The 14316-nt window shown below is 34.2% G+C and overlaps 1 long non-coding RNA gene across 5 annotated transcripts; it reads left to right on the top strand.

Moving 5' to 3' along the window:
* Positions 1-2856: 2856 nt before the first annotated feature.
* Positions 2857-14015, top strand: LOC120348017 (uncharacterized). Of its 5 annotated transcripts, none has more exons than XR_013479922.1 (5): positions 2857-3374; positions 6796-6945; positions 9679-9771; positions 10785-10958; positions 11712-14015. It is a non-coding gene; the product is annotated as an uncharacterized LOC120348017 (long non-coding RNA). The 5 variants fall into 5 exon arrangements; XR_013479921.1 differs by having other exon boundaries at positions 11673-14014; XR_013479925.1 differs by lacking the exon at positions 2857-3374 and adding an exon at positions 3519-3832 and having other exon boundaries at positions 11673-14015.
* The last annotated feature ends 301 nt before the right edge of the window (positions 14016-14316 follow it).

The following is a 14316-nucleotide window of genomic DNA, read 5'->3' as shown; positions in this document are numbered from 1 at the left end:
CAGAAACGATCGTTCTTGTGTTATATTCCATCCCCAGTCGTTGCTGTTCGAATGGGCATGTGTGTTTTAGATATTGAATAGACGTCAGTAATAAAGTACATATAACGATTAGTGTTGAAGGTAAATACGCCGATTGAATAATATAATCGAATTGAATATTGAAGTTTTCAATTTGATATAAAGCTTACTAGGCTAGAAGATAGGAAAATGATTTTTTACTGTAGACGTTTTTCATCTTTATACAAAACTATGCAACTTGAATCTGTGCCACAAATCCAGCCAAACTATCTTGTATGAACCACAGCAGAATAAAAGCGTCATGCTAACTTAGAGCAATTATTGAATGAAAACAAAATCTACATGAAATTTTTTCCAGGACCCACTGAAGGTCGCCAAAGTATAAGCCGTCCACAATGCCGTAAATCCAATACATATTCCGAAGTTATGACAGAACAGCATTAAAATCAGGATCCTTCCTATGTGGATTTTTGGCAACTGTCAATTTCGCCTTCAAAAGACAGATTTTCTAAAGTATTTCCGATACGGAGGAACAATTGTTTGATAAGTAAAAATAGCAATATCATACTGAGTCAGTGAATCCTTTGATTCAGAAAACTTGCCAGGAATATGTATGGAGAAATATAAGTGATATCACGCGGCGAATAATTTATTTTTTCTCGTTCTATTTCCAATATGTATGTATATACAGTTCAGATTAGGGTTAGTTCGGATACCTATAATTTTCACTATCCGGATAACGGATATATCCGGGTATTCCGTATTTTAAATATACGGTTAACCGGATAGTTACTGCTGATTTTAGAGAACCGATTTCGCAGGATTTACGCGGTGAATTGAACGAATACCACCACACAGTTCTGTTGTAAATACTCACATATGTATTATTTTTCTTGAATATGAATTATTGTGCATTTTAATATTGCATGTGTCAACAAATAATAATTTAAGCTCAGTAGTCGTACCGATGTACAGCGGAATAATAAAATGAAACATTTTTTGAAAATATTGTGTCCTAATTTTTTTCCCCCAACTGCTAAGTTATTTTCCCTATTCAAATAATATGTAAAGATTTATATTATTTCTACTTTATTCTAAAAGCCTCTTTTCTTCAAATTTTGACTCGTACTAAATTTTAGTGTCGCAGACTCACAATGATCATTTCTGATCATCCGCACCTTCCTATCAATTGCAATGAAATTTAATATTGTCATGTATAGTATTTTGTTTTCTATATTATTTGGTGATTTCTTGCACGACCAAATAAACTTTGTTAATATATACCACAAGAGCATACATATAAATGAAATAATGAACACAAAAAATCGTGCATTTCGAACATTTTATTTCGGTGAGAGAAGTATCCAAAAAATAGAATATAGGGGGAACAAATTCCGTGAAGTGTATAGGAAAATATAAGTCATTTGAACAAAAATTTTAATAACAAAGCAAATTGATGATTATGAAAAAACCGAAGTGGTCAGAAATTTCTTCTAATTTGAAAACTTCACTTATTTAACATGTCACTGTAAATATTCTCACGTTTGTACTAATTAGGCCACAACTTTAAATCTATTTCCATTCGAATACCTTTTAAACTAAATTAACAGAGCCAAAACAATGCTGCGCCAGTTTTTGAACAACTTTACTTACCACCCTAAATGAGTATACGAAAAACATGACACGATACAGAGTCTGTCACATTAAACTTTTCTGAAATATTATAGACCATTTTGCAAACAAATTTGTTTGTGAAAGTTCCATGAAAACCATAAATGTAATAACAGCCTTTCCTCCTCATTTTGAAATTTTCGAAAACGTCACTAATAAAGGCGGTCGAATTTTACAGGCTAATTGTGTTATCATCGCCGATCGTTTTCTTCCGCATCGCGTTATTATTTGGGGAATTAACATCGGCATTATGCCAGTTTTAATTTGAAAAGAAGTTACATCCCGTGAAAAGTTACCCTTGTTGTAAATTCAGTAAATACGATTATTACGAAATTTTGGCGATTCAACAGCGCCTAAAATAGAGTCTTGTTTTATCTATCACTGGCTCATAAATCAAGAGTCGTGGTATTTTCGTTAGCATTCAATTCCTTATTGTCAGTCAAGAATGTGTGTTTCAGATCTACTCTCTTAACGATAGATAGATACGACGATAGATAACATACTGCGGCCATTTCAGTTCCGGGCGAAATAAAACAATTATCGGCGTTATATACCGACGAAACTGAACCCGACTTTTCTCCCGAAAATGTTGATATATAACTATAAGCTAATTAATATCTGCATTTATTGTACTAAATAAATTATACTCATTGGAATTGCAATAATAGCTCAAATTTGATGAATTTTCAAGATAGCAAAAATAGGAAATTGGATTTGTTCGTGCAGCTTACCATTTATTTTCATATCTAGAGTAGAAATGCTTTTATTTTAAGGTAAGTCGGGCTCTTCTATACCGCAAATACGCAATAATCACATTTTTCTGCGTGTTTTGTGATGTAATACTATAGTCAAGTTCACTCCAGCATTACACGGATGACTAAAATATGCAGAGTGGTGTGGATATAAGTGAATATTATATGCTCTGAGAGATGTCATTGGCCACTCAACAAAAAATATAAAAATCACTAATGCGCATATGCATTATTTATACTGCTCTATTATCCGGTTAACCGTTACAATAATATCCGGTTATCAGATAGCAAAATACATCTTGGTTAATCGGTTATCCGGTTAACCGCAATCCGGATAATCCAACCCTAATTATCACTCACCATTACCGAAGTGCTGTCCGCAAACAGTGAAACACAATCGAGATGACTTCTGGACTTGACACCAAGCAGTCCTGCCAATAGATGATATCTACATTGCGCGACGTTCCGGATTTTTTCAAAACAGTGGAATATAACTGAAGATCCATTTCGTTGTCTATACTATACGTACAGCCAACGGAACAATACGAAATAACCATTTTCAACAGCCAAACAAAACTGAAACGTATAATCCGACTTGCAACTGACAGGAGCCAAATGGACGTTTTTGTTTTTTTGCCGTCCAGTAAACAAAGTCACGTGACCCGTGCAAGTCCTCTATACCTAGATTGCGCAACGATGTAAATTGGCGCCATTTTCGATCAACGTCGCCTGCGATCTTACAGCGGTTCTGCGTGATCCTCGCCCTCGGCTAGGCTGTTGCCTTCTGCTAATAAATGAAGGGTCGCTCGGCTCGGGAATGGCAAAACAGTGCAACTATTGAAGCTATCAACATACGGTATGCCGGCAGAAGAAACAAATGGGAAAATAATTGTAGGCGACGTCGAGACTGGAAATATGGATTCCCTGAGCCAGGTTAGTCAAACGAATGGCCTAATATCAAGCTGATACCAGCGAAGACAAGCTAATGGTCTACAAATACCTCCAAGATGTACGGTACCGGGTCTAGTATAGTTTAGTACCACAAGTACTTCCGGTGGGCGTAGCATAACGAATTTTGCATATGCTATTCCCAACCCCCACCTGACTATGCCATCCAAAAATTACGTCACTACGACGTCACCATCACGTCATAGGGATTGCCAAAGTATAATTACGATCGCCCGAAATGTCATCTGCGCCGCCGATAACGAACTTGTTAAAGCGGGCGATCTCTCTCCTATCGTGATCGTTGTGACAAGAAAACGGGAGAAATTGCTTGCTCGATTTCGGGTGATCGTCTGCGCGTTTTGGACGACCATCCGCATACTTCGGTGGGCCTTATTACGCCACTGTGACGTCGAAATGACGTAATTTTTCGGTGACGTAGTCAGGTGGGGGTTAGGATTGACATATGCAAAAATTGTTGAGCCAGGTCAACTAGATGTACATGTGATACTACACTATACCAGACCCGATGTACCGATACTAGCACTATAGGTAGGCCTAGACTTACCATAATTTCTTGGGCATAATCCGGGACAAACTCAAAACTATTAATGAAATAACTGGATGAAAGGCCGGCGGCCTGAGCTTTGCAAATTTTTATTCCATATTTATATCTATAATCTTTAATATTGCATTACTCTACAGAATCTCAAGTTCTAGATTACTTTCAGCATAATATGACTCAAACAAAACCAAATGAAAGTTATTATGCCTTCTCCAACTCCAAGCATAATAAGGCTTCTAATGCAGCAATTGCTGTAGTTTCATTGGAGTCAATAGAATAATGACGAAATGAACGTCACTCATTATTCCCTAGCCAAAGGATTTCTCAAGCTATGCGCGATATTTTACTCAACCTAATAAGCTAAAAAATTAAGATATAAGCCTCGGGTTAAAGTTATGCCTTTTGGCACGGAATTATTCATAATTTTGCATAAGGTCGGAGTTAATTTTGAAAATTTCACTAAAGTAAAATTCCGGGACATTTTGCTAACCGGGACGGGACACCGGGACAGACGTTTAAACCGGGATGTATGGTTGGTCTAATTATAGGCCCTAGTCTAATCTTACTCAAGGACATGAAGACATAAATTGCCCAATTTCTTGTGAGAATTGAATTTGAGCGGAACTTTTACACAAGCTGAATCTTCTAAAACATCCTCGCGAGACTTTTTGTCAGTTAGGTTATTGGTTTTAATAATAGGCAGAAATTACCTTCTTCTGCTTATATTTAAGCGAAGAGATTACATCATTTTAAAACTATTGTGTTGTGCAATCACAAATAGCCTACAAATTTTATCAAATTTAGTTCACTAGATGAAAACAGGATTTATGTCAAAAGTTTCAAATGCCAAATTTGGCGTAATTTTTAATTTATTAACTGTGAAACAGAAAGAGAACCATATTCGTTGCAATATTTTCATTTTGAAATTGTTTTTAAAATCAATGGAATAATTGTTATCCACAACCTGGCTATTTACCAGACATTTTATGTCCGCAGATTGCCCACACATTTTATATGCATTTTATATCCGTGGTATTTTAATAAAGTATGCTAGTGGGCCAAATGATTTTATTTTTTTCTATGTCAACTCAGCCATGGGTTACGTTAAACAAAATTAAATTAATATGGTAAGGCATTTTGAATGCTGGTATTGTTCGCGGATTTGAATATTTTGCGCAACAGAAAATCATCCTAGTAAAATTCGATACTTTTAACTATCATTATCAAAATTATTTGCCACGAAGCAAGAAAAGGTATAAATTATATTTATTTAGTGAAGAATAAATTTGACAGATTGCCATGTTTTGCTATACAACTTTGGAATTTGTATCTTGGAAATTGGTGTCCTAAAAGTAATAATAATATTTAATATTTGATCTAAACTAATCGCAAATAATATTGTAACATTTACCGCCTGGCTTTTGGTTTACATCATTTTTTGGGAAAACTCACAGGTCGCAAAACATAATATAATGTAAAATAAAGCAAGGCATTTCTATAAAATATTAATAAAGATTGCTGCAATCACGTTATCAGAATATCCCCACTAAGTCGCTGCTGTTCTGAATATGCCACTTGAGATTACCATGTTTGCTGATTTCACAGTTTTTTTTTTTCGCAAAGGTATGCGAGTAATATTAAACCAGTGAGATTTCCACGTGGGAGAAAACGCTCATATTTGAATATTAAATTAAAAACCTGAATTAAAAAAATTGATGCGTGGTGATGAAGAGGCAGAAACCGCAACCTATTGTCAGATCCTGCTAAATTCTAATCCTCCGGATTCGGTATTCTGAATTGCCCATCCCTAACTATGATGGACATATTATTAAGCTAACCAATGTTATTAAGTATATTCAATCAATCGTATAAGCCGACCTTCTAAAAACGTTTTTATTAAAATAGTAAATTTATAAAAATTTGTGTATAAGCCGACTCTCCAAATCGTAACATGCTCTAAGCAACTATTACAGTCGATGATGTTCAATTCAAATTTAATATTCAAATATTGCTATTCGCTATCTTCTAGTATCGTTTTCAGTGTTTATATTAATAGGGCATATTGCACACACATTTTGATTGAGAACATTTTTCGATTTTTATGTTTAATCGTATTCGTATTCGAAGACAGCCCCTTACGGCACGACTAAATTACTGTCGACACGAGAGGATTTAAATGAGCGCCGACTTGAAGTACTTACAACACATCGAGGATGTTTTTGATTGAAAATATTTTACAATTATTTTTGTATTTTTAAAATAGACAAGATATCATGGGTGACCACGACAATAAATTTAGAAGCAAATTGTGTCGTAATTCATTGTTTTCATCAATAGTGACCGAGCATACCGGGAAATATTTGCATTTTCAGCCTATGAAATAGCTCTTAAATATTATTTAGTATCTATGGCCGATGTTATTTGTTAGCCTAGCCATTGATGATAATATCGTTCAGTTTAGGTTTGCGGTATTAGTTTAGGAAAAGTAACTCGGCTTATATGCAATTATATACGGTAATTAAAAATGAATATATTTGTTAGATTTCGATATTTACGTTCTATCCACATATTTTCAATGTGTTATCTTGTTATTTTTGAGTTTGACACAAGACTTGACGAATTTTATAAATGAGGTGCGATTTTAAAGGTTTGAGAACCAATGTTTTAGAGTCTTATTAATGCAAGACACGATAATGCAATACCTAGGTGCTGGTATCGGTCATATATGACAAGTGGGCAGTAGTTATCGCTTCATTTCAGAGCACTAGCTGAAAAAATCTTCACTATTACTCAAGATCTCATTACCCTTCTACATTTTATGCTCACAGTTGATCTATTTTTTAGTACAAAGAGAGTGGGCCATTCTAACAGAAGATTAGCAGCCCAGATAGACAGAAGACCATGATCGGATGATAATAACCTCAACTCAACATTTTATGAACATCTGACTTGTTCATTACAAAATACCTTGTGTGATGATATGGCGATGGGAAGGTAATTTATATTTAGTATTTGATGACGGATTCTAGAGAGTGACATGATTTTACTGATATTGGAGTAAAGAGTCAAAATTTCAAACTTTTGGTGAAGACATGAATTTGTAATTTCTGAAAGAAACTGAAAAAGCATTGAATCCACAGTCATTATTTGATAGACAATTCAACAAATTTGTAATTGAGAGCCAAAGTAAGTTCTAATTTAATTCAAACGCGGATGGGTTCGAACCAGAGGTCTACAACCTATGGTGCCGGCATAATTAATAGAGCAATGGTTCTCCACATTAGCTCCGTGGCACTCAAAGATTTTGCCAATACAGTCCGCAAGCGTCCGCAAGTTTAATTTCAAATCCGAGAGTCTAAATTAATATATGTATCTTGCTTATAAATTATCAAATATACATTAGGTTTGCTACTACACCTCGAAGACCATTTTGTTTTGCCAGTTTTATAATTGCCTATTTACTGTTTATATCAGCGGTTTCCAAACTTTTTGTTCGTGCGGCACCAAATTTTTCAGGAAAAAACTCATGTTTTTTAGCTTACCGCACCCTTTCACAATATATGCTGATTTTAAATTAGTATGCCATACAAAAGAGAGGATGTTAAGCTTTATTGTTTTCTGCAAAATAGTTATCCTCAAATCAATTCAAATACTATCATTTATTGAATTACCCTGTTATCCCCAAAATAGAAATTGCACTATCAGTACTATTTGATGAGTACAGTATTTCCGGATATTAGGGCAATTTACAAGACCTACCGGTACCTAATTTATCAAATTGATTTACTGAAAACTGAAAATAACGGGAGTCAAAATTGACCAGAGTGGTAGCTAAAAATACGCTCATGAAAATGCATAACTCTGTACTTTCTTGTTACTCATTTCATAGAAAGTTTGCCTGACTTGATAGTAGAAGATGAACGAGAGGGCCTTTACAGTTGCGCAATTTCCACGCAACACTTGAAATTGAAAAAAAAAATGAGGAACATACTCAATTTTTGACGCTGCCATGTCTACAAAATTTTTTTGCCGCGGCTGCTAAGTTTCTTGTCGAATAATACTCCAACGCACAAGTGGTAAAATGAGACACCTATCGCAATGCTTCCCAATCGGGGAAGAATTCTGCCCAAGGGAGGAAATTAGCTTTTTTATATATATAGTAAGCACTTCGAATTGTGTAGCACAAATATTCAGTTTATTATGATAAATCACCTAAACCAGTGATTCTCAAACTAGGGTTTGAGAGCCGCATCGGGCTCTCAACAACCTTTCCTGCGGCTCTTGTTAATGCTTTGAAAATTATTTACTTTCAAAAAAAAAATTTCATTGAAAACTAATCATTGACTTGAAATTTAAATGCGGGAGTCTATTAGTTAGTTGAATGGATTCCCCCGCGTTCATTTGCTTAGCGTTGACTAATCTACAAGATGCAATAGTGACGCGACAGTAAGCGTTTTCGTGGCCACTCAGACACTTTTCACTTGGAAAGATTTTAGACATCGCTGTAATCATTGGCTTGGTTTCGTGGATTTCCAGTTTTTGTCGCATTTCCGAATATTATATATAACTCAAATAACTCAATAATTATTTTAATTTTGTTCCAGTAATCGAAAATAGTCCGGACATATCTGGCGATCATCTCAAGCAGCTACTGCACCTTGCATCCTCCATGATTACGACCCGCTTTGACAAACTTATTAGAAATCAAAGCCAAATTAAATGGCTGTTACTCTAGGGTGGGCAAAATCGAATCTTTTTTCGAATCGAATGATTTGAATATTTTTAACGAATAAGGAATAGTGGAATAATAATTTTTTTTTATACATAACAGTGATCCAGAACGTCGGAGGTCAATACTCAGGTCACGTGGTACCAGATATTCGAATAGTAAAATGGCATTCGAATATTTCATTATTCGTATATTTTGCCCAGCCATAGTTGTTACGATGACTTGGTATTTTAAATAAGCGCTTAAGGTTTGTTGCTATTTTACCTTGCGTTGTTTATGTGCGGCTCTTCACAACTTTGAGGTTTGAAATGCGGCTCTGGGACTAAAAAAGTTTGAGAACCACTGACCTAAACTGTACAAAAATGGGACTGGAAAGCGGCTCATTATAGATTCAATAAATAATATAGAATTCGTAGAGAGAGAGGGCGGGTTCCAAAATAGGTAAATGGGGAAGTCAATGAAAGGGTACTGAACCACAAACTCATAGTCAAAATTAAAATGCATGCTGTAGTGTCAACAGATAATATATCACATTGGTAAGAGTGTTCTGAAGTGGGAGACCTTAGTTTGGAATTAGTCAACCCAAAGCCTCAAATATTGGTTTCCATTGTTTCTCGTTTATAATTTTTCCGGTTATATACAAATTTATTTTTTTCATCGAGATTTTATAGAAAAAAGTTGCACATTAAATTATGTTATCCCGCGACCCCCTCAAAAAATGCGACACCCAGGTTGGGAACCACTGACAATTATACACCAGTTAAATGTCCAATATCGTCAGATATGCAACTCTTATTAACCTTAATCTTAATGTTGATATTGTTATTATTTTATTACTGCCTGTAGTTCTTAATGTGTACGGATGAATAATAATGCTTTAGGAAACATTGATTTATCGTGACAAATGTTATTATAAACGGGAATCACTTTCGTACAATATAAGATTCCGTTTTGGATTTTTAAAACCTATTTAAAACTTCATTTTTTCGTAATTTTAGTGAGAACGTCTTCAGTCAGACATGATTGTCTATCCAGTAATTGCAATATTTCTGTTTGCAATACATTACAGTACAGCATTTATTGAATTACAGGTAACTAAAATAACTTTTCTTTGTTTGATTATTTATGTATTACTCTCTGTTTGATATCTGTCTATCTGATACTTCTGTGACCAAACTATTCTTCTATCCAAACATTTATGAAGCTGGAAAGTTGTTTAGGATACATTGCATCTCTTGCTTCAAAAAAGATTCTGTATGAAAAGCCACTTAAACATAGAATTATGTTTGAATTGGTGTGAATTTAATATTGATGATATAGTTTAGTCTCCAAATTTTTTACACTGCAGATAATATTTGTCTTGGACCCAAAATTTCTGGACTCTAGTATTCAATAGGGCTGTGTAGTTGACTCGTATTCTCAAAATTTTTAAACAGAGTCCGGTTTTGAATTCTCTAGAGTTGGGAGTTGGAATTTAAAATTTCTGACACGTGTATAATGCACTTAGTTGATTATTTTAAGCACTACTAATTAAAGGAGACTTGCATACGCCGAAGTTGATTTTCTCCTAAAATGGAGTGTTTGACTTTCAATAAGAATGTAAATGAAGTTTTATCTCATAAGGGGCTTGAGTGATAAAAGAAAATACGTTCCAATCTCATTGGATTACAATCTACAGTTTTCGTGCAGAAATGCAGCATTCGCTACTGATAGTTTCCTTCAGTCGAAGAATGAATATCAGTCCGATATATCACTATGCCGCATTTTTTCAACGCTACCACAATTGGCAAGTCTTTATTATCAGCAACAAATCATGTATTTTAAATATTTCATTTTGTCTAGTTCTATTTACATATCTCAATTATACCGAATCTATACAGAAATGAGCATTATTATCAGCACTGGCCAACTTCAATCAAGTATCCTAAACATGATTGAAAGTATGACTGTGGTAAATTATGTTGGTGGTGATATTAAGGTGATAACAAACACAATAATATGGTTTTGACCATAATAGCATGGCGAACTGTCTGTAAATTGACGCCTTATTGCCTTATTTCATTAATGCCTTACCAAAACAATTTATATTCGATACATATTGCAGACTCTGGTGCCAGTTACTGATAGTCATCAGCCTTAAACTTCTGAGTTCACATAACATCACATTACTCATGTATACTGTGCTCACGTTTCGACTATTTTTACAAAATATGTTGTCGGAAATGTACAAGATTCAATGTTGATGCCATATTTTCTAGTCATCATATTCATAGTAAAGGTTAGTATAGTATCTTCAGACTCTTTGAAATCAATTCATATACCTGAATAATCTACTATTTCCAATACATTCTAAATTATTATTTTCGAATATAAAATATCCAATATATTCTGAAATAAAATTAAGTAATATAATAATTAAGTAATTTGCATAAAATAAAAGCCCAAAGTCTGTAAAACGTATTTCAACGAAAAACACCATAAAATATTTTGTGGATACGCGTATGCATTGCCGTACTCGGTCATATATTTTTGGACTAATGTGTACCGTCCACATCCACTTGCAGTCAATATACAGGAGTACTTGTAGTCTTAGATGGTATAAAAATTTGGGTTGTGTGAAAAAAGGTCCAGGAACCATTGCTATATCTGACAAGTGAGCTGTAGTTCGCTTCATATCAGAGCACTAGTGGAAAAAAGCTTCAATCAGCAATGTTTCTATAGACCCGCTCCACCAAAAAGGTGAAAAACCACTGCTCTAAACTTAAATTTTATAGATGTTTTTTCAACTACTCTACTCACTCAACTACTTAATTGAAATTTTACTTTTTTTCATGAGGTTTATCATTTTTGCGCTCTTGCTTTCAACCTAATGACAATTTGTTTTTGTCTGTTGTTTGTCTCTGTGATCCGAATCGTATTTTTGAAGAGAGTTTGATCAGTAAATCGTATAATTCAGTTCAAATTTGTAATGACTTGATTTATATTTTTTTAGATGGGGCAAACTGGTCTGATTGTTTTATTATGGCATCAGATTATATGAATGCGAAAGGCGGATGAAGGATGTCATATTTCAAAAGTTCTAACTATGAAGAAAACCTTGGATCAACCTACTTTATCTGTAGATCTACTGTTCTGTTCCAGGAAAGTTTGAATTTTGTGCAGCTGCTGAAAGATAATGAAAGTCATTGATGGAGTTCTATATTGGGTGTTTTATCGTCTGCACCTGTAGGAAAATCATTCTAATTGTGCTTGAAATATACAGACAACTCCATGAGGAACTCAGGAAATCTGCTGTTTGGCAGAAACGAAATTTCAATGTAACTGTCAAATCTTTGTTTTTTAATGTGGGGGATTTTGTATGGTATTTTTTATCCATGTAAGAATAGGTTGGTCAACTGGTTGGGTGAGACCCTTTAAAGTGTTATATTTTTTTCACATTTTGTTTATTATATCAAGAATGTTAATAATACTGGTAAACAGGGTTGTCCAAAACGATTCAAGTACCTTTCTGAATAATAGCCGCATTCAGCTGTCAGTGAGTTTTGCCTCCTAAGTGAAATCTTCGAACAGTTTTCTGCGCTTTGTATTGTACTGACGATGAACTTTGATTGTTTGTTATCTTCGGTGTGAACGTGCGCCTCATATTGTTGCACGATCGAGTGATTGACATAGCCGCTATTCCCCTGCAAGGCTTCTAATTTACACATTCATTTCGATGACGTCGAAAAATTTAAACTTACGGTATGTAATGCCACAAGTGTTACGATACCCAATAAATTGTCGCAAGTCGGAATTATTGGGAAATATAATTCATACTTTTTCTCTCTTTTCTGCAAATAATTTTGATAATGATAGATAATAGTATAGACTTTTCACTAGGATGATTTTCTGTTGCGCAAAATGTTTAGATACCAGCATCTAAAATGCCTCGCTGTATTATTTTGATTTTGTTCAACTTATCTCATGGTTGCGTAAAATAACGAAAAATGAATGCCACGGCAATCACCATGAAAAGTTTTAAACTGCCTGATTATAATTAATTTTTAATTTGTATTTTCGTACCTACTACAATGTGAAAAACAAAACTACTCTAAAATATCACGGCGATGTGCGGACATAAAATGTCTGGTGAATAGCCAGGTTGTAGATAACAGTTATTCCATTGTTTATTGTATGCAAACTTCTCTATACACTAAAATATGCTTTCTTTTATTTGAATTTATTTTCGAATGTATCCGATATTTCATATTCGAAAATAATAATTCCAAATGTATTGAAAATGTGAACTATTCGCCATTCGGTATTGGCCATCTCTGGAGTGGAAAATATAGGATTACTTATGTTGATCATCTTAGATGGTATTAATTTGCTTGATTTTGGCTTTGAGAATGACAATATTGTTGATAGTAATGACATTATGGATGTAATGATATTCATATTTTAACCCTGGGGTTCGTACTAAGAGGACCAGAATAACCTGTTAAATATGACCACGGAATCATTCGTTGCTATGGCAGGTGTAGCGTAGTCCTGCCACTTGATTTATTTCCATTGTGATTTCATATTGTTTTATTTATAAGCTTATCGTGTAACTGTTTTTTGATTTTATATATGATTTTTTATATTTGTACAATTGATTATAACTCCGATGGGATTTTTGTCATTTACGTGTTATATGTCTTAGCTGGGATTTATACTGTTATAGATTTGTAGTTACCGGTAGGCATTTTTTTTATTTCAGAGTAAATTTTTGGGTATACTTCCTGTGAAAAATCGGGTATTGTGCCGGGACTAAATTTGGTTCTTTTTATTGTTTCATTTATTGCAATTGTATTGTATTATGTGCAGGGGTTTGCGGAAGCTGCGGTTTGACCAATGAATTAATTTGGGTATATTTGCTCGACTCCGTCACCTCTGTCTATGTGACATTTTTTATAATTTTTTTATTTCACTGCTTATGAGGTTGAGGTGTTTTTGTTTCTCTTTTTTATATCCGTTCAAATTTGTGCATTTCCAATGGGAAATGCACTTCCTTACCTGCTTATATCTCGGTTCAAATGAGATGAAGTATATATTTTTTTTTTAGAAAAGTTCTTAATTATTAAAAAACTGCTTTAAAAACACATCCATTTATCTCAAATTATACCTATTTCTAGTTTTGTAGAGAAATATGTCCCATTTTATAGTTGCTTTTGTGTCGTGACGAATATCCTACATATTATTTTCAAGTACTAGTTTATTGTATATTAAGCTGCCTTTCCTTTCTCCTCGTCTAATAATCTATATTGCAGTAGCCACAACGATACTTGAACGAGAAAGTATCATAATCTCATTCCACATTTCTTAGATTATAGTTGACCTGTATGAAATATTAACTATATACAGAAATAAGTTTTGGCTTCGACCCTTGGGCTAGGATCAAACAAAAGTAAGTTTGGGCTAGACCCAACAGCAATAAGTTTTGGCTTAGACCCTTGGGCTAGGATCAAACAAAAATAAGTTTGGGCTAGACCCAACAGAAATAAGTTTTGGCTTAGACCCTTGGGCTAGGATCAAACAAAAATAAGTTTGGGCTAGATCCAACAGCAATAAGTTTTGGCTTAGACCCTTGGGCTAGGATCAAACAAAAATAAGTT

Source organism: Styela clava, chromosome 13 (assembly GCF_964204865.1).
Source record: "Styela clava chromosome 13, kaStyClav1.hap1.2, whole genome shotgun sequence".
In the NCBI taxonomy this organism is placed as follows: Eukaryota; Metazoa; Chordata; class Ascidiacea; order Stolidobranchia; family Styelidae; genus Styela; species Styela clava.
This window is presented reverse-complemented; position numbering and strand designations above follow the sequence as displayed.